We start from the raw sequence: 6085 nt of genomic DNA, 5'->3' as shown, positions 1-6085 counted from the left end.
GGGCAGGAGGACAAGGGGATGACAGAGGATGAGATGGCTGGATGACATCACTGACTCGATAGACGTGAGTCTGAGTGAACTCCAGGAGTTGGTGATGGACAGGGAGGCCTGGTGTGCTGCGATTCATGGGGTTACAAAGAGTCGGACACGACTGAGCGACTGACTGAACTGAACTTGCTAATCGCAGTTGATTACTCCCACCAGTGCAGTCACTCCTCCCTTTGCTGGCTGGACTACTATCGTGAGAAACTCAAAGCAACCAAATGATAGTGAGGGAGTTTCAAGTTCAGTGAAGCCTCCTCCACCCAACCCCTCGTGCTTATGTTGGTGTTCAATTGCTAAGTCGTGTGCAACTGTTTTGTGACTCTTTTGCAAACTGTAGCCCACCAGGCTCCTCTGTTCGTGGGATTCCTCTGGCAAGAATACTAGAATGAGTTGCCATTTCCTTCTCCAGGGTATCTTACCGACCCAGGGATCAAACGCACGTCTCCTGCATTGGCAGGAGAATTCTTTACCACTGAGCCACCAGGGAAGCCCCCACCCAACCCCTGGAGAGCTAATTATTATAATCCAGCAATGCCTGGATTTGAGAGGCAGGAAACACAAATTCTGTGAGTCACTGGAAGTGATGATAAAATGGGCCAATCCTGCTCCCATTCGGGGCTTTCCAGAGCTATGTCTTTAGCTATGTCTTTATTGGTTGATTGGAAGCATGTACCACATCAGAAGCTGGCTGCTTCTGAGTGATGGGGGATACGACCATATCAGTGGAGTCTATGATCATGTGTGTATTGTCACGTTTTGTTTCAGCTGTAAAATATATTCCTCGGTCAGGGTAACAGTCAGGAATGCTATAATTCTGGTGATGTTGGCAGAGTTACCTCAGGCAAGAAAGACAAACCTAGGAGTCTCTGGATGTTTGTACATTAGGCCACTTCTCTCTAAAAACATGCAATGAAGAATACTGCCCCAAGCTCTGCCAACTGGCAAGATGTCTCTTCACCTTTGTTCTTTAAAGCCATCCCTGAGTGGGGCTTTGCACAGCCACCGTTCAGTTTTTCCTACACACCAACACGTCTGTGAACCACACTTACGCTGTTTATTCTGAGATGGGTAGTTGTAGGGAGCCCCAGGAGGACAAAGGAGTGAGTTGAGGAAGAGCTGCCAGTGCTATGGAAGTTCCACAGAAGTCTGAGTCACCCTTTCATGTCATTTACTTGTGTCTTCTGGACCTGTGCAGGCTCAGCCCTACACTGTTTATATTCTTCAAGTGATTGCTGCTGTCCTCATGCACTTATGACTTAGTGGATCCAATAACATCCAGCTCATGATAGATAGCTCTAGTGTTCCCAGTGGAGAATAGTTTTCTGGCTCAGACGTGGCCTTGCAGAATACTCAGGATCTGTGCTGCAACTCTCTTACTGGGAGCTCTCCAGAAATTTCACACAGGGCTCTTATCCATCACCGATCCCTCAAGTACCATTAGATCTGCAGGAACAAATAGTCTGAACATTAGGCAACGTGCATCATGGCCCTTCTGGGCCACATAGCCAGCTGATAGGTACTTCAGTTTTACAATAAGTTTGTTTCAACATCTTTACTTCTGGGAAACATATTCTGGTGGTTCTTTTGTCTCACATAATAAATTCATTCTAACACTCCTGCTCCCCTGAGTCTTCTGATTCCTTTCTCAATACTTGTTCAGAGTTGTTCTAACATCTCATTTAGCACAGGCCATCAGCATAGTCAAGCTTTAAGGAGGCATGAAGGGTTTGTATTAGGACTGACTCCAGGTATCCTTGTCAAACTTTAAATCCAGAATCACAAGTAAATAGCCCCATGTCATAAATTCTTTCCTGCCTAGCCTTACAACTTCATTCCTGTGTTTTAACACTCTAAATATTTACTCATGCATATAATCCCCTGGTTTCTATTGGTTATGTTATACAGTTTTGCAGCTCTTCATCTATAGGTCACTTATTCTCAATGGGTGATTTTGATGCCCAAGAGACATTTGGTACTGTCTAGAGGAGCCTGGTGGGCTGCCATCTATGGGGTGGCACAGAGTCGGACACAACTGAAGCAACTTAGCAGCAGCAGCAGCAGGAACATTTTTGATTGTCATTACTGAGAGAGTTCTACCAACGTGTAATGAGTAGAGGCCAGGGATGCGGCTAAACACCTACAATACACAGGACAGCCTCCACAACAAAGAATTCAGTTCAGTTCAGTTCAGTCGCTCAGTCGTGTCCGACTGTTTGCAACCCCATGAATTGCAGCACGCCAGGCCTCCCTGTCCATCACCAGCTCCTGGAGTTCACTCAGACTCACGTCCATCGAGTCGGTGATGCCATCCAGCCATCTCATCCTCGGTCGTCCCCTTCTCCTCCTGCCCCCAATCCCTCCCAGCATCAGAGTCTTTTCCAATGAGTCAACTCTTCGCATGAAGTGGCCAACTACTGGAGTTTCAGCTTTAGCATCATTCCTTCCAAAGAAATCCCAGGACTGATCTCCTTTAGAATGGACTGGTTGGATCTCCTTGCAGTCCAGGGGACTCTCAGGAGTCTTCTCCAACACCACAGTTCAAAAGCATCAATTCTTTGGCGCTCAGCCTTCTTCACAGTCCAACTCTCACATCCATACATGACCACTGGATAAACCATAGCCTTGACTAGACAGACCTTTGTTGGTAAAGTAATGTCTCTGCTTTTCAATATGTTATCTAGGTTGGTCATAACTTTTCTTCCCAGCCCCAAATGTCACTAGTGCTGAGATTGAATAATTCTGGTCTGATTCTCCCTGGAGCAGGGATTGCAATCCCCATGTAGATTGGGCTGAGATCTGACGCTGGTTACAGGCTTGAAGCAGTGGCAGTTGGGAGGATATTGGGGGAAATAAGGTCATAAATAAGGCACTTGCCTCAGATATACTCTTTGCAGTATTTCCTGACAAGGAGAGGCTGCTTTCCTTTATCAAAAGAAAGACTGTTGACAGAGAGGACGACAAAAAAATCTGAGCATTTAAGATGATAAGACATGGGCACACAAATATCCCCATTCTAGATCTCAAGATTTCATTGTTTTCCTACTAGGGCTGTAGTTTTAATGAGGGTGATATTTCAAGGCTGTGCATTTAGACTGCTTTGCAACCCTGCCACCCTTTTGATTATATACTGAAGCTGATTTTTAGCATAGTCTGCTCGGTGGTTACTGTGCCCTAGAGGCTTCTGGCTTTCACAATGGGCCATGATTGGATTATTATTAGCAGACATGACTGAAGCAATTTAGCAGCAGTAGCCCCAGCAGCCCTATCATTGTTAGCCCACGGTATCATTGCTTCCACAATGCTCAAGTACCGTAACCACCATGTAATTCAATGCTTCATTTTCTGTCTGCTCTTCATTCTAATCTACTAAAGTCTTGACAATTAGCTTTGCTACTACTGTATGCAGGAGTTGTCACCACTTGCAATTTATCAACAACCACTTAACCACCAGCAGGGGTCCTTATTGTCTTGTAATCAGTGTTGTAAGAACTGCCTCCAAAATCTCATACTGAGGCTTTGCTTTTTGGAGTCACTTTTGATGCCCAGAGTTCCCCTGAAAGTGAAAGTGAAAGTCTCTCAGTCGTGTCTGACTCTTTGCAACCCCATGGACTATACAATCCATAGAATTCTCCAGGCCAGAATACTGGAGTGGGTACCCTTTCCCTTCTCCAGGAGATCTTCCCAATCCAGGGATCAAATCCAGGTGTCCCGCATTGCAGGTGGATTCTTGACCAGCTGAGCCACAAGAGAAGCCCTCCCTTGAAAGCAGAGCCCCAACAAAGGCTTATGTGCTGGTGGTTGGTTTGAGAATATGAGTTCAGGGAATAGAATAAGGGGCTCAGGGGAAACAAAATAACGAAGTCACAAAAGGCAATACAAGGATGCATTATTGAGTTAACAAATGCCATGTGTTGATTGATACTGTGGAACTTTCTGAGAATCCTCATGAAATGTGTCTTATATTCTCTACTAAAGTGAAGAAGAACAAAGAAGAAGCATTTATCCATTGGCTCCTGTCTGCCATTAGTCAGAACCACCACATGCTTCTAACTGCACACGTGTATGGAGGGCTAGTTTCTGCAGTATCCCACATTAGAGGCAGGAAGGGAGGGAGGGAAGATGCTGGATGGAATATTGCTCTTGAGAGATGATCTTCAGATTGATGCTTGCACAAAACTGATCACTGCAGCAACACCTGGACTATGGTGAGGCTGAAAGGATTTAAAATGATATGCAGAAGATTTCTAAACATGGTTTCTCCCTGAGTTTTCTCCGTTTGAGTTAATGTTATCTCTGTCATCTCAGCTGCTCAGGCCAGTCCTTGACTCCTGTCTTCCACTCACATTCTACATCTGATCTCTCAAGAAATCTTCGGGGTTCTACATTTAGAGTATTTCCAGAATTTGACCACTGCTTACCATCTCCATTGCTACTCTTTCCTTGATTATTGTCAAGATCTTGTCTCTCCTGAATTACTGCTGCTCTCTCTACCATGGATTCCTAACACAGCTGCCAGAGGGATCCTTTTAAAAACATGAGCCATATAATGTTACCCCTTGCTCAGAACCCTCAAATTTCTTACAATGACCTATGAAATCCTGCACAATCTCCCCCTTTCCCCACTCACCAGGACTTCATCTTCTACCACTCTCCCTGGTCACTCTACTCTAGTTCCTTAGACCTCCTTGTTCCTTGAAAAGTCCAGGCAATGGGAGGGGAGTTTGGGAAAGAATGGATACATGTATATGTATGGCTGAATCCATTTGGTGTTCACCTGAAACTATCAAAACATTGTTATTCAGCAATACCCCAATACAAAATAAAAAATTTTAAGAATAAATAAAATAAAACGTTAAAAAAAGTTTCAGGCAAACTGATCCTTTGTTCTTGCTTTTCCCTTGCTTGGAAATTTTACCATTAAATATATGCATGGCTCACTACTGTATCCATTTCATGTCACTGCTTAAGGTTACCTCAACGAAGCCTTCCATGAAGGCCCTATTTAAAAGAGTACCCTGATCTAGCATTCTTTATCTCCCATTTTTCCTTTGTATTTCTTCGTGGTTATTACATCCTGAAATACTACAGCATTACACCAGGTATATGCATCTATTTCTGCTTTATTGACTATGCCAAAGCCTTTGACTGTGTGGATCACAATAAACTGTGGAAAATTCTGAAAGAGATGGGAATATCAGACCACCTGACCTGCCTCTTGAGAAATCTGTATGCATGTCAGGGAGCAACAGTTAGAACTGGACATGGAACAACAGACTGGTTCCAAATAGGAAAAGGAGTACGTCAAGGCTGTGTATTGTCACCCTGCTTATTTAACTTATATGCAGAGTATATCATGAGAAACGCTGGGCTGGAGGAAGCACAAGCTGGAATCAAGATTGCCAGGAGAAATAACAGTAACCTCAGATATGCAGATGACACCACCCTTATGGCAGAGAGTGAAGAAGAACTAAAGAGCCTCTTGACGAAAGTGAAAGAGAACAGTTGGCTTACAGTTGGCTTAAAGCTCAACATTCAGAAAACTAAGATCATGGCATCCGGTCCCATCACTTCATGGCAGATAGATGGGGAAACAGTGGAAACAATGGCTGACTTTATTTTTCTGGGCTCCAAAATCACTGCAGATGGTGATTGCAGCAATGAAATTTAAAGACGCTTACTCCTTGGAAGGAACGCCTAGACAGCGTATTAAAAAGCAGAGACATTACATGCCAACAAAGGTCCATCTAGTCAAGGCCATGGTTTTTCCAGTGGTCATGTATGGATGTGAGAGTTGGACTATGACGAAGGCTGAGCACGAAAGAATTGATGCTTTTGACAGTGATGTTGGAGAAGACTTCTTGAGATTCCCTTGGACTGCAAGGAAATCCAACCAGTACATCCTAAAGGAGATCAGTCCTGGGTGTTCATTGGAAGGAATGATGTTGAGGCTGAAACTCCAATACTTGGCCACCTGATGCGAAGAGCTGACTCATTGGAAAAGACCCTGATGCTAGGAAAGATTGAGGGCAGGAGGAGAAGG

The sequence above is a fragment of the Ovis canadensis genome, chromosome 6 (genome assembly GCF_042477335.2).
Source record: "Ovis canadensis isolate MfBH-ARS-UI-01 breed Bighorn chromosome 6, ARS-UI_OviCan_v2, whole genome shotgun sequence".
NCBI classification, from domain to species: domain Eukaryota; kingdom Metazoa; phylum Chordata; class Mammalia; order Artiodactyla; family Bovidae; genus Ovis; species Ovis canadensis.
Note: the sequence above shows the minus strand (reverse complement) of the source record.